The sequence below is a fragment of the Momordica charantia genome (assembly GCF_013281855.1).
Source record: "Momordica charantia cultivar OHB3-1 chromosome 6 unlocalized genomic scaffold, Mcharantia_2.0 BLBB01000006.1, whole genome shotgun sequence".
NCBI classification, from domain to species: domain Eukaryota; kingdom Viridiplantae; phylum Streptophyta; class Magnoliopsida; order Cucurbitales; family Cucurbitaceae; genus Momordica; species Momordica charantia.
In genome coordinates, this window is record NW_028275164.1 from 23,382,878 (window position 1) to 23,398,697 (window position 15,820).

The 15,820-nt window shown below is 36.6% G+C and overlaps 1 long non-coding RNA gene and 1 pseudogene across 1 annotated transcript; one reads left to right on the forward strand and one right to left on the reverse strand.

Annotated features, from left to right (window-relative positions):
• Nucleotides 1-984: 984 nt before the first annotated feature.
• On the reverse strand, nucleotides 985-1,986 carry LOC148210980 (uncharacterized; annotated as a pseudogene).
• Nucleotides 1,987-3,048: 1,062 nt separating this feature from the next.
• Nucleotides 3,049-11,783, forward strand: LOC111021984 (uncharacterized). The gene is made up of 3 exons (XR_002602914.2): nucleotides 3,049-3,621; nucleotides 3,706-3,777; nucleotides 11,446-11,783. It is a non-coding gene; the product is annotated as an uncharacterized LOC111021984 (long non-coding RNA).
• The last annotated feature ends 4,037 nt before the right edge of the window (nucleotides 11,784-15,820 follow it).

Here is a 15,820-nt window from a genome sequence, read left to right on the forward strand (position 1 = left end):
AGAGGCATGATCAGATCTGAAAACTTTAATACAGGTGTGAAACTGGGTTTCAATATAGGCAAAAAATTGTGGCACCACAAACAGAACATCAGACTTGTTGCGTAACAAAAAAACCCAAGTGAATCTACTACAGTATCAACAATAGTAAGAAAGTATCGATACCCATGGTGAGTAAAATGAGCAAAGGGCCCCCAGATATCAGCATGTATTATGTCAAAAACATGAGCAGACATTATTTCTTGAAACAAAAGATAATTTCTTTTGCTTGGCTAAAGGACAAATGAAGCAAAAATGGTCCTTACAAACAGAATCAACAATGGGCAAAACATGACTTAAAACATTCATCAGCTTAAAAGAAGGATGACCAAACCTATTGTGCCAAGTTTCAAATGGAAATTTACGCATACTAAGAGAGGAATGACAAACAGTAAGTCCAGATGTATCAATAGAAGAACCGCCAAGAATATAGAGGCCATTCCGCAGACTAACCTTGCCAATTATCTTCAAAGTGCACTTGTCCTGAAGAACACACGAATCATTAGCAAACTCAACTTTCAGATTAGGAAAATCTCGTGTCAAAGAGCTGACTGATATTAGTTTGAGTTGGAACTGAGGAATAAAGAAGACATTGTGTAGAGATAAGTCTTCTGATATCCGAACAGTACCACTTAAGTGCACAACAAACCGAGACTTATCAGGCAAGTTGACATGGATTGGAGAAATAGGCGAAACAGTTTCAAACAATGACTGAGAACAGCAAATATGCGCTGAAGCACCAGAGTCCAGAATCCACAAATTAGCAGCATTTAAAGAACAAGCAGTAATACCTGTCATATGATTCGAAGCTGCATCAGAAGTAGAAACCTTCGAGACATTCATTTGAGACTGAAGAAGCTGGAGAAGCTGTTGACATTGAGCAACAACATCAGGATTCGGCATAGTAGGAGAAGAAGCTGAAGAAACCGATGCGTTGGAGCCAGTGGTCTACGAAGAAGCAGAGTGAGCAAATGCCTGAGACGAGGACCGCGAATTCTGAGAACGGTATCCAGGAGGATAACCGTGTAATTTGTAGCAACGGTCAATGGTGTGACCAAGGAGGCCACAGTGAGTGCAGAATGGTCTCTCCTTCTTTCCCTTCGAAGTAGTCGCCGAAGATTTTGCCATAGTCTTGCTAGAATGGGCCGAATGTTGAACGGCTAGGGCAAGAGAGGTAGCTGGAGAAGGAGAAGAGGAGACACCTAAAGATCGTTGTTGCTCCTCTTGATTAACAAGTGAAAAAGCTTTGTTGATTGAAGGCGGCGAATCCATGAGAAGTAACTGAGCACGAATATTAGTAGAGGATTCATTCAATCCCATAAGAAAACTCATCAGATACTCATATTATAAAAAATCCGCAGCAGATTTGGCACCACCACACGTACACGAACAAGAGCACAAAGGACGATATTGACTTAATTCATCCCAAATAGCTTTGAGTTTAGTGAAATAGAGACTGACGGACTGTTGATTTTGCGACAATTGAGCAAGATCACGCTTCAATTGAAAAATCCTAGGACCGTTACTCTTCTCAAAGCACTCCTTTAAATCGATCCAGATATCGCGAGCCGATTCCGAAAATAGAATGCTCGATGAGATTTCCTTCGACACAGAATTGAGAATCCACGCAATAACTACATGATTATTGCGAATCCATGCCTGAAGCAGTTCACCAATCGGTCGACTAATAGATTCATCAATAAACCCTAGCTTGTTCTTGACGGAGAGGGCAATGAGCATGGACCGACTCCAGGAGGAATAATTTTCCTCTGTAAGCGGTTGAGTAACAAGAACAAGCCCTGTGTTATCCGTATGGTGAAGATAATATGGACTGAGGACTGAATCAACACCAGGCACGGACGAAGAAGAATTTGGTGATGAAGAATCATCAAGAACTGGAGCAATTGGATCAATTGGACGAACCGGAGAAGAAAACGGTGTGGTTGGCATGGCGGAAAAAGGAAAATTAGAGAGAGAAGCTTCTGCGGAAGATATACGCTCTGATACCATAATAGAGTGTGAATGTGATAATATTCTCATTTTACCCCTGAAATGAAAATACAATATCTGTATATATACATGAGATATAAAGCAAATTAAATAACTGACTAAGGAAGTTATAACCAATCTGTACATAAAGGTCCTAAAAGTATTTTTTTAACCAAAATTTAATTATGTATTTAAATTATATTTCTATTTAATTTTGAGGGAAAAATACACTTTTTGTCCCCGAAGTTTAGAGTAGATATCTATTTGGTCCTTGAAGTTTCGAAATGAACATTTTTAGTCCCTGAAGTTTGGAGTAGGTATCTATTTGATCTCTAAGTTTCAAAATAGACACTATTGATCTTTAAGGTTTGAGAAATTATTCTAAATGGTCCCTAAACTCTTTTGACCGTTAGTGTGGGTTCTCTCCATTTTCCTAATATCTTCCTCTCTCGTTCTCTTCTCCCATCTCCGACCAATCTTCTCTTGACACCGCCAACTGTTTCTATCCTTGTCACCGGTCGCCTTTGCCGCATTGTCTCCCACACATTCATCGTCTCTCCAAAGCCCCCGAATTGAAAAAATGAATACTGCTCAAAAAATGCTAACATGTTAAATATATAAATTTTGATTTAGATGGTGCAATGATTTTCAAAAATAGATTTTTTTAAGAGATATTCTTATAAAATATAAACCAACCATGCCTTTATTCTTTTGTAATTTTTTTAGTATAATGTGAAAATTCGAACTTACGATAGTGCTTCAATTATTATTTATTTTTTTTGAGATTCAAATTTTGTATTTATTCGTGGAAGATATATGTCTTTACTGGTAAGAATATTCTCAGATTGATGGATTATTACTTTGGAAGTTTAATTTGGTTTTGATCTAATTTAGCCGGTAAGTGTACGTGAAATTTCATAATTTTATTATTATTTTTTCTTGAGAAAAGAATTTATTGAAACTCAAAACGGACCAGCTAAAGCCCGAACATTACAAGAGCCCCTTCCATATTCATTTAAAATCCAGATGGGAAAATTAGAAAACCGAACGCCGGCAACCTCACCTACAAAAGCCTTCGTCGCTAGCTGATGAGCCACCCGATTTCCTTCCCTCCTCACATGCAGAAAGCAAACTTGAGAGAAATTAGAAGCAACATGACGAATATCGTCAACCAAAGTTCCTGTTTCCAGCCAACATTCACTGTTTCCAGAAATTAGCTCAATTGCTTGTAAGCAATCCGATTCTATCTGTACCAAACTGAAATTCAATTGAGAAGCAAGATAAAGACCTTCTCGAATGGCTGAAAGTTCTGCTACTAAAGGGTCAAGTTGCGCATCGAAATTTTTGGCCAGAGCTGCAAAAACTTTCCCCCACAATTTCGACCAATCACTCCGATACCGGTACGAGAAATTTCAGATTTGCACGCCGCATCAACATTGAGCTTAACCCATTCAGCGGGGGGAGGAACCCAAACTGAGACAAAAGTTCGAAAACTGGATAACTGCAAATTTGTTTCAGACACATGCTTCACCTGCCAGCAACCTTCAAATTCTTTCATATACGCCCGAATCCATTCGCTTCTACAATTGCCATCAGGTACTTGCGCTTGTGCCCTAATCGCATTTCTGTCATTCCATATGGCCCAGCAGCTTACACAGGCTAACTCAAAATCTTTAGCAGAAAGAGCTTCTTGAAGCGTGAGGAACTTGTCCTGGACAGAGGGACTGTGGCCTATGATGAATCTCACCTGAGGTAAGACCAAATTCCAAACCTCCCTTGCACGTTTACATTGAAATAAAGCATGGTTCGTAGATTCTGCATTTTTCCCACGTTACACACATTGGATTCACACCGATGCCTCTCAAACTTAGGAGTTCCATGAAGGCACACACATCGTGAACACTCGCCAAATGAACATTTTAATTTTGGGGGGAATATTTTGCTTCCACCGCATTTCCACCACCCACTATATATGTGATTACTCGAAGAGGAAGGAAGATCCTTCAAGTTCATGCCCAGTTTATAGCCACTTTTCACCGAATACACCCCTCTACGATCATAGTGGCACACCGAAGCGTCCTCAGCCTCAGACCAGCTTAGGAGTATTCGTCCAATAGCCTCCAGATCTTCCTCAATAACATACTGTCTCAACTTCTGGATATCCCACTGTTTGGAAGAAGTTATAAAATCCGAGACTTTCAAATCTGCCCCATTAATGCAAGGGGAAATTAGTCTAAAAGAAGTTTCCCTCGGTAGCCATTTATCCATGAAAAACCTGGTTCCTCTCCCATTCCCAACTCTAATACGGAGACCTTTTAGCAATAGCTCCCTCCCCCATTGGAGACCCTTCCAAAGGTATGAGGCAGAAGAGTGAGGACTTTGAGTTAGTATGTCTGACTCAGGGAAGTAGCATCCCTTTAAAAGTTCAGAGACCAAGAGATGGGGTCCTTTGAGAATCCTCCAAACCTGTTTGGCTAGCAGGACTTGGTTAAATTCTCGAGGTCCCTAAAATTCAGTCCACCAGCCTCCTTTGGTCGGCACATCTTATCCCAACTCTTCCAATGTAAACGATTTTTGTCGATCGTCGATCCCCACCAGAATCTAGAAATCATCCGTTCCACATCTTTACAAAAACTTTTGGGAAGCCTAAAACAACTCATTGCATACGCGGGGATTGCTTGAGCAATGCTTTTTATAAGAATTTCTTTCCCACTAGCTGAGAAAATATGACCTTTCCACCCCTGAATTACCTTCCAAACTCGCTCCTTCACTGCACTAAAAGCATCCTTTTTCCTGCGAGAAAAATAGGAAGGAAGCCCCAAATAGATTCCTAGATCATTGACCACCTGAACACCAAGAATTTGCTGTAGATAGGACTTGCACACCCCCGCACATTAGGGGAAACACACATGGCAGACTTGTTGAAATTAATGCTCTGACCTGACGCCTCCTCATAGATCCTCAGGATCGATTTCAGCCAACCACATTCAATAGCATTTGCCCGACAAAAGATCATACTATCATCAGCAAAAAATAAGTGGGAAATTGACAGGCAGTTGCTGTTTATAGAGACACCTGAAATTCTCACCTTGGCATGCGAGTTCTGAAGAAGGGAAGAGAGCCCCTCAACACAAATCAAAAACAAATACGGGGATAATGGATCCCCTTGTCTCAACCCCCTTGTTGGCGTTATGCGACCTTTGGCTTCTCCATTTATAAGGATAGAAAAGGAGGCTGTCGAAATACACTATATAACCAACGAAACCCAACTGCCATCAAAACCCAATTTGAGCATAAGATTCGCCAAATAAACTCATTCAACCCGATCATAAGCCTTACTCATATCTAACTTTATTGCCGCAAGCCATGTCCTACCATTCTTCATACCACGAACATAATGAAGGCACTCATGGACCCACCATAATATTATCCCCCAAAATAACTCTGAGTCTGTTTGCCAGCACCTTTGTGATTAGTTTGTATGAAACATTACAAAGGCTTATAGGCCTGAAGTCCGCAACCTCTCTGGGTCTCTGCACTTTAGGAAGTAGAGCAATATTCGTATGGTTCTAATCTTGTATAGAGCTCTTCCGGTTCAAAATGTCAAGGCACCCATCAATGGTTCTGTCCCCCACAGAATTCATCAGGCCCCGGGGCTTTGGACGGTTGCATTTGCTTTAAAGCTGTAACAATTTCCGATCTATTGTAAGGAGCTAATAAAACAGAATTCATACTTTGACTGACCTTTTGGGGAACACATTGAAGGATCCAGTCCAAATTTTTCGTAGTAGGATTCGACGAAGAGAAAATCTCCTGGAAGTAATCTGTGAATATTTGCTCCATCTCAGTGGCGTTAGACATCCAAACACCATCTCTGTTATTTATCCCGCTAATCTCGTTCCTTTTCTTCCTTACTGAGGCTCTTTTATGAAACCAAGTTGTATTTCTATCACCCCATCTTAGCCAACACTCCCGAGACCTCTGTCTCCAGTAAGTTTCTTCCTCCTCAAGAAGTTTATTAAGCTTCTCCTTCAAATTGTCGATTACCTCCAAATTCAAAGGGGGATCCTCGTTGTACGCATCAGCTAATGTGCTTTCGAATTTGGTTAAACAGATTTCTGTTGTTAGTTTTCACCCATCTGCCCAGCCTCTTTGAACACAATGCCAAGCTCTTAGAAAGAGAAACATTCTGCTGGATATTAGCACTCCAACTATCAGAGATAATTTCTTTGCATTCTGGGTGAGCTGCCCAGTTTTCATTAAATTTGCATCCATATGACCTCTTTAATTTAGAAACCGTCTGAGGCTCCCGAACAGTATCAATAATTATAGGCCTATGATCAGAACAGTACCAGTCCAAGTGCTGGACTGTAGCTTCTTTAAACAGATCGATGAAGGCTTCATTGCCAACAAACCTATCAAGCCTTTCAAAAATGTGGCATCCCGAACTCCACAACCTAAACCAAGTGTAAGGGCTTCCAAAATACCCAAGGTCTGTAAGATTGTAATCCTCCAGCGTATTTCTGAAATTTTCCATTAGATTTCCATCTCGGGCTGCACCACCTTACTTTTCATGGTCCCAAAGGATCTCGTTAAAATCCCCACCAATCACCCAGGCCATCCCACTACTATCATCTTACCTCCTGATCAAATCCCAAGTGAAACGCCGCTCTTGAGACACAGGCTGACCATAAATACCTATAAACCTCCACGTCACTCCCTCCCACGACACCATTGCATCGATGTGAGCGAAAGAAAAAGACCGAATTTTAACTTGCACATTCTCCTTCCAAAAGAGGCAAATACCTCCTTTAGCACCCGAACTGCTCACCGGAAAACACCCATAATAATTGAAAGTGGCGTTCAATTTATTCATAACGGTCACATTACATTTAGTCTCACTTAAAAATAAAATATGGGGGTCAAAGTGACTAATAATGTCACGACAAGCTCTGAATGACCAGGAATTCCCTAAACCCCGGACATTCCTGACATAATGTTTTCATTGGTCCCGGCAGGGCTGTACAACAGCCTCCGCCGATAATTCTGAGAGTCCCACACGAACTCCATTCTGTTCAATCTCTTGCTTAGCTTTCTTCACCGTTTCATTGACTTCCTCCACACCTTTCCTCTTCCTTGATCCTTCCAAAACTGACGGCCCCTCCTCACCGTCCACCAGATTTTGTTTTCCATGTGCTCTTCTTTTCCAGGACAATATTTTCCTTGGATTGTTGGTTTCCTATATGGGCTCAGCTTGTACCACTGTCTCTATAGGCTTAAAAAGAGGCCCATCAAGTATATTAAAGTCCAAGATCTGCACCTTTTCCATGCTAGCTTTGCTTTCTTTGGATATTTCGTTTTCCTCCAACAAATCTTCCGTGATTTCAGGGATTCTATTTCCCTAATCAGATTGATTTGGAAAGCAATTATTTCCCATTCCTTTTCCATTAATGCCTTCCATAACTTCCGTCGTATCCACGATCTTTTGGGCAAAATCTGGACTTTCCATTTGGTGGTTCACACGGCGATCAGCCTCGCCGCCCCTCCTATCATAGCCATCCGTCTCCTCCGGCATCAGATCCCCAAAACCCTTCCTCAACATCTTCGGGTTCTTCTTCACCGTCCCATCGAATCGCAGCAACGTTCCATACCCCACCTGAACCAGATTGTCATCCTTTGCAAAAAAGGATTCACAATCTTTGGCGTTGTGCCCAATTTTTCCACAAAAGGAACAGAATTCCGGCAGTCGCTCATACTCCAAAGGGATCCAAACGCCACCCATGGATCCATCAATGTTTATTTTGATCCCTCTCCTTAGAGACTTCATGATATCATATCTTATCCTAACCTTGAGACTTTCACCCGCGCAAAAGCTATCCCTACTACAATCAACGTCCTCCTAAACACCAATCACATTCCCCAACCTCTGTGCCATCGTCTTGTTTCGACATCCCAAGGGGAGATTAAAGAAGTGAACCCAAAAGGAAGCCTTGTCAAAATCCATCTCATCTGGTCTAACCATAGTATCTGGATTCTCAAGAACAAGCAAATACTTGTCAAAACTCCAAGGTCCTGTCTTGAAGACACGGTTCCTATCAATTACCCTTGGAAAGGTAAAGAGGCAGAGATTCCTCCCCATGCTTTCCACAGATAGACCGTTCTCAATTTTCCACGCTTTCTTCATTGTATTTCTGATAATCTCACAAGAGATCGACCTCCCCGCCAGTAGTTTCCCCATTAGGCACACATTCAGAACTTTCTCTGTTTCCTCCATAGCCGCCCTGTCAACATCCACTGCCCCCTCTTCCTCATCCGCTGTTAACCTCAATTTCTTCCATCCCTCCAAAAGCTCCTCCTCGCCATAGCACCCTAGCAGGCTAACCTACTACGGAAAGACTGAAATCCAAGGATTTCAGAAGATCAGTCAGAGACCGACAGGCTCTCCTGCTACTGCATTCGAGAGGCTTTTACCAGCTTCACTTTATTTTCAAATAAATGCCGCCGGAAAAATATTTCATAGTTTTTTTTTTTTTTTGAACAAGAAACGAACTTTTCATTGATAGATGAAAAGGAACATAATGTTCAAAGATACAAACTCCCAAGGGAGTGAAAAAGCATAAAATAAAAAGATATGAAAGCCCCCCAATTAACATATATCATGTTTGGAGAATAATTAGCAAAAAGATTGGATAGAGCACACCATTGAGACGCTTTAAACTTAGCCAAGCTGAATCACTCCACCGAAGGTCTTCTTTCACAGCACACAAATGGATGGTTGCAAATGCATATGTGGTGATTTTTTTTTTTTTTTTTTGAAGAACTTCTGCTGTGTTGACTTTTCCATTAATAAGAATCCAAGAAAGGATATTAACTCTTTTTGGGCAACCCGTCCGCCATAGCCTATAGCATTGATCATTGGTCATCAAGAAAGAAGCCTTTCTAGGCTTGCATAAAGAAGCAACCGAAAAAGACCCCGAAGGTTGCAAACTCCACGTCAACTGATCTTCCTCTTGCAAGATAATTGAATTTAAACTTGATAAGAGTATTAAATAATCATCAAATTCTTCATCTTTAAGATTTCTTCATGTTTCAATTCTCCAAGGAGAAGAGCATGAATCACAAGCCTCACGAACTGGGATAAAAGGGGCAGAAGAAATTCGAAATAAAATAGGAAACTGTTCTTTTAGTATTTAGTCCCCCAACCATCGATGTTGCCAAAAAAGGATACGGAGCCTTATTCCTCCCAAGGATCTTTACAGCACTCAAAATCTCTGCTTCTTCGAAAGGTCTCTCTAACCACCTACTGTTTTGGATAGGAATTGGTCTCCAGTTAATACCCTTCAAGGAAAATCGTTGAATCCCCTCACTATTGTATAAATTCTCGAAAAACCTCATGATTTCAGTTTCAATTTCCCTTTTATTCACCAGCGAGGTATTCCGCTCATCTTTAATTTCACAAATCTGTGCTTTTCTTTTACGGGCAGCCAAGTATCTATGAAAGAACTTACTGTTTTCATCACCTTCTTTAAGCCAATGGAGTTTACATTTTTGCAGCAACACTCGTTCTTCCGACAAATACAAGCTCAGCAAGTCATGCTTCAATGAGCACCTCTTGTCAACTTCTGTTGGAGAGAGTCCAAGTAACTCATCTTTGGCATCAATGACGTTGATCTCAGACACAATCTTCTATTCTTTTTCCTTATGAATCTTGTCATTTTGAGTATTCCACTGTTTAAGCACAGCTTTCAGATTCCTTAGCTTTGTTGATATCACAAAACCGGCCCATCCATAAGAACGATCCTCCGAAAGTTTGAATCCAATTAGGCGAATGCACTATTTATTCTTTAGCCAAGAGTTGAAAAAGCGAAACAGGGAAGGGCCCCATGTGCAGTCCCCTACATCAAGGACAATAGGAAAATGGTCTGATGTTATTCTTTCCACTCTACTTACCCGTGAGTTGTTAAACAAGTTATCCCATTCTTTGGATAGCAAAAATTTGTCCAAAAGTGAATGTATAGAGTCGTTTCCCATTCTTGACCATGTGAATTTGCCATTAGATAAGGGAACCTCCGTAAGGTCAAGCTCTCCAATGATACAATTAAATTTTCTCATGCTCCTAGTAATACGTCCCCCGGAAGATTTGTCTGAAGGCCATCTTGATACGTTAAAATCACCACCCAAGCACCAGAATTTTTCACTAAAGCCTGAAATATCCCTGAGTTCTGACCATAATCGCTTCCTATTTCTGTAATCTGTTGGGCCATAAACATTTGTTATCACCACATTATTCAAATTGGAAAGAGAGACTACTATACTAATTGAGCAAGTGCCTTCTAGAACTTCAGATACTGCGATTCTGCTTTCATCCCATAAAGATAAAATACCTCCTGATTTACCTTTCGAATTCAAACATGCCCAACCTACATCCTTGGAGCTCCAAAGTGATTTGATGATTATCCGATCAATTTGTTGAAGTTTGGTTTCCTGCAATAATACCACATCTGGATTGGATTTCATAATAGTCTTCTTGACTTTTAGTCTCTTCTTATAACCATTTATTCCACGGACGTTCCAGGAAAGTATTTTCATGCTTTTGATTTAACAGGGGACAAGGAGATCCCTACAGCCGCAAAATAGGGGGAATCTGCACACCAGAAGAAGATTTCGTATTATCTCCCTTAAAATCTGGTGGAACAGAGTGATCCATCATTATTTCAGGGTTATTAACGGCATTTCCCTCTGTGATACCGAAGAGATTCTTGAATTCTTTTCCAAAAGAATAATTAGAAAAGTCAAAAGTACTCATCTCTTGGACATCCGGTCCATTAGTAGAATCTGGACTACTAATGCTTCCATTAAAACCATAAAAATTAATTAAATAGTTAAAATTTTAAATATAATTGGACTCTTTTTATCTCTCAATGTTTACCTCACTGAGTTTTTTATATTTTCCATGTTGAATCAACGTCTCAGTAATTATCATCAACCACAAATTTGGTTGATGTGATTAAAAAAAATTGAGAAGTGTTGTTACTTAAAAATTTAACATAAGTAAAATATAAGAAGCAAGAATAAACAACTTAACATGTTCCTCGATTACTTGATTTAACATAAACTTACAATATGAATTTTCATCCTTTTTTGTTCCTAAACATAAAACACACACACACAAGTATGTCATATTTGAATAAATTACTTATACATTTGATTTCCCTTGTTCATAAGGGTAAAAAGAAGCTAAATGGGTGCTGTTTTCTAACGTTTTAAACTTGGAAACCGTATTTTAAGCTTATTATAGTATCAAAAACCTTTCATTTTAAGTTATCTTAGGTTATACATGCACATAGGACATTTTTACATCATTTAGAGTTGATTTCTAACGGAAATTACACTTTTGTGCCATTTTGGTTTGATTTGAAGCCTTCCCAAGCTCTGCCACGTGTCTTCCATGCATTGAAAGATTGTCAATTCAATAACTAACCAACCAAAAGGTGTTCGAAATGGATGGCTTTCCACAAAGCTCTCAACCTCCTAGCCACCTTGAAGTCCCTATAAATTCAGCAACTAATTCTCTTCATTCATCATCCTGGAATGATCATTTTAGCTTTAGACATTCCTTCTCAGCTTATTTACGTTTTCTCTTTGAGTCTTTGAGTTGTTTTTGTTTTAAACCTTGCTTATTTCTAGTTCACCCTTATTTAGTCTTGAATTGTAAGCTTTAATCTTGTTTAATTAAAATTCCAGCAAGTTTTTTGTTACTCATCCCTCTCTTGTTCTCATTACGAAGTTGTAATCACTCAACCTTGAGGAATCGACCGAGTATTGCTCCCCAATCTTGAAAGAGAACGGGTTAGAGTCATTCGGGTTACAACTATACCATTTTTAGCTTGTTTTAATCTTTTAATCATGTCGTTTATTTCCATCAACATTAAATTCTATTTTTCCTTTATCATCATGAGCTAAATTTATTTTTCTCAAACTCGTTTATGGATAGTTAGTTAAAGTTTTTAAAATCCAACAAGGCAAAAGGCGTTTTTCTCCCATTTTATCATTTAAAGTTGTTTCCATAAGTTGAAACTTGATTTAGCCAATTAATGTTTTAACCAAGCATCAATACTGAAAGGGTTGATACGTTTTCACAACTTTACTGATTTAGAAATACTTTAGACATAAAGATTTCGCTCGGGTAGCCTACACATAGGACCTCTACCTAAGGTTGCGGTTGATTTTTACTAAATTAAGTTTTTTTTTCTAATAGACATATTAAGAATGGACTTAAACCTTCAAAATCACTTAGACATAAGAAGATGCGAAGTAAAACCGAAGAAAATTCATGAGAGGCGTCTGGCGCCTAGTTGGAAAAAATTTGCGTATTTCTAGCTAATTTGAAGTAAATGGGCTGAGTTTATTATATTGAGTTTTTAAATATCAAAACCAACATTATCTTTATTATTTTTCATCCCAAATTCAATTACAAAGTTACCGATCATTAACATTTCCTATAAAAAGATTTCATTTGTCCCTGAGGATCGATACTCGGAATACTCGTTTCGTTTTACTACTTGTGACGGGTGTACACTTGCGCTCTCATTTATTTTGAATCCAAAATTCCAAACAACATTGTAGGTAATCAAGTCTTGTTTGGAATTATAATTATTAACATTGCATTGAAAGAAAAATTAAAAGTTAAATGTTAGGTCAACGAACTAAAATATAAAAAAAAAACACAAGAAATTGACTAAATGATAAAAACATATTGAAGGATAGAGAATGCTAAGTTCTTGTGAGAACAAAAAATTAGGAGAAAGAGTAAGAAAAAGTTCTCACAGCTTTTTAAATTCATTATCAATTATATAAAATAAGTTATAATTTTTTAAATTAATTCATAAAAACGAGTAGACAAAATTACATTCTAATATTTGACATGATTAGGAGGGAGAAAATTAATTTGAAAAAGGTGGAATTTAGAAACACAAAGATAAAAATACTTTGAAAGAAAATGAAAAAAAAAAAAATTGAAGTAAGTTGCGTGAGAGAGAGGAAGAGATGATGAGAGAGAAAAAATTGCCCATCACTCATTTTATATTTAGTATTGATTAACGAACTTATGGATAATTAAATATAAGTATCCGTTATTTTAATTAATTCAATTAAAAAAATTCAAAATATAAACATTTCCAAATCAAATCTCTAACTCCAAGACTTAAAATAATAAAATTGTTTAAGTTCTTAACGCTATATTTCTGGAAGGATCAAGCAGCGGAAACGCGCCCACCGGGAAATTCCACTCAAATCCGACCGTCCAAAAGCTAATGATTCTTTTTTCTTTTTTTGAAAATTACCAAGGTGCCAAGTGTCGGTAGAAATAGAAATGTCGAAACCTCAATTTTATAGAAATATCAATAAGATAAAATGTAGATGTTATAGAAATATCAATAAGATAAAATGTAGATGTTGATAAATATTTTTGTAAAAGTTATAAAAATAAAAAATTGTAAAAAATATTTAAATTAACAAATAAACTTTTTTCTACCTCTAAGTAAATTAATATTAATATTATGTATATATTAATGATATTTTGTTGATATTTTCATATTTTGTCAATTTTTTTTAATATAATCTATAGATATATAGAAATGTCCATGTCGACGAATATTTAATACCTATTTAATTAAAAAAAATTGTTTTTATAATTGTCTTTTTACAAAAATTTATAAAGATGGGTTTGAAATCATATTTTTGGAAAGGAGGAAAACGACAAAGAAATAAAAAGCTAACGATATCTTTCCATTTTAAAGATTGTTCCTAAATCCTAATGTAACTTTTCGTGAATAACAATCGGTAATATTTGTTTTTTCTTGGACAGTTAATCAATAATAAAAATTTGAAATAAAATTTTTGAATGGAAAAATTTTGAAAATACATTTGCAGTTAAAATAGTATATTTATTATTGTTTTACTTGCTAATGTGACACATTAGTAATTGATACTCTGTCGGTAGGTTTTAGTTTTTTCCTTCTTCTTCTTCTACTTTTTTTTTTGTTTGTTATTATTTTTATGTTTCTCTATCACGATTTATTATTTTCAAAGTTTATTAATTAGTGCAGCTGATCACATTCCAATTTTTCAGATTAGTATTGCTTAAGAGTCATGAACCTTGGTGAAAGGTATATATATATAATTCATTATTTTAATATCATTCAGCATAATTATATATTTAAAATTTTGTTTATTAAAGATTTTTTTATAGAGAATATTAATAATATGTTTTTTTAATAAAAAAGATGTTAGTTTTGTTCAACCAAATAAACCTCTCTATTTTTCATTCAAAATATTCACTTCTAAAATCTATGATTTTTCATTTTTCACTTATAACAATTAATTAATTAAATAAGTTTTTAAATAAAGTACAAATACACATTGAAATTAATAATTTAAGTACATTCATGAAATAACAGTGAAAAATAATATAAAAAATTTGAATATACATTTTATCAATTTATTCCTAAAAATTAATTTAAAAATCTATAATTTTATCTATAATTATAATTAATAATTAAATTTTAAACTTCATAGTGTTTTAATAGTTTTTTTTTTTTTTTTGAAAAAGACTTCATAAAAGAACTAAAGAAATCCCTAAAAACTTGCGGCGAACACGCCTCCCACACTAGCGATATCTCTGAAACCATTGCCCAACGCGCAATTTCATGAGCCAAGTCTTTCCCAACTCTCGCAATATGGTGAATCGAAATTACACCGGCGTCTGAAGCACGAGTTTTCGCCTCGTTGATCAACCATCGAATCTTAGTGAGGTCTTCAGCATCTCCATTCAGCAAACGAACGACCTCGAGGGAGTCCGATTCAGCTATACTCGGGTAAAAACCTCCTTCCTTCAAACCTTTAAAACCTTCACAAATAGCCATTGTTTCCAAAAATTTGACCTCTTGTTTGTCAGCTATAAAGAGACAACCTGCACGCCCAGTTTGACCATCCCAATCTCGAATCACCCAACCGATTCCTCCTGTTCCGAGACCATCATTCCAGGTATGTAACGGAGGGGGGATCCAATTTATCACCTCGGACTGATGTTTGTGTGTTGGTTGTGCACATTTCTCTTTCTGCTTCATAATTGCTAAATTGCTTGAGGGTCCGTTGCTTAAAATTTCTCCCAAGTGCTTGTCAACTGATCTGCAAATACTCTCAAAAGAAGGCTTTTCACCACAGAACACCACCCTATTCCTGTATTCCCAAATTTGCCACATGATTGTCAAAATATTTGTCATGTTTTAATAGTTAAACAATGTTAAAAAATAAAAAATATATTAAACTAATAATTAGATACATTTAAAAATTTGTCATTACCAAATAAACCTCTCTATATTCTTTATTTAAAACAAATTTGTGATTTTTCATTTTTCACTTTTTAATAAAGTTATAAATTTTAAAATGTGGTGACTTTATCTCTAATTATAATTAAAAATATAATTTGGAAACTATAGTGCTTAATAGTTAAACAATATTTAAAGATATAAAAATATAAAAAATATTGAAACTAATAATTAGATGCATTCATAAATTACGATTGCAAAATGAACATCTCTATGTTCTTTATTCAAAACATAATTTATGATTTCTAATTTTTCTTTTCACTTTTTGTAGACAACAATTTTTTTTTCACTTTTAGTAATTAAACAAATTTTAAAATAGAACTTAAAATACACATTGAAACTAATAATTTAAAATTAATAATGAAAATAATGTGAAAAATCTTAGTATACATTTTTTCCATTTATTC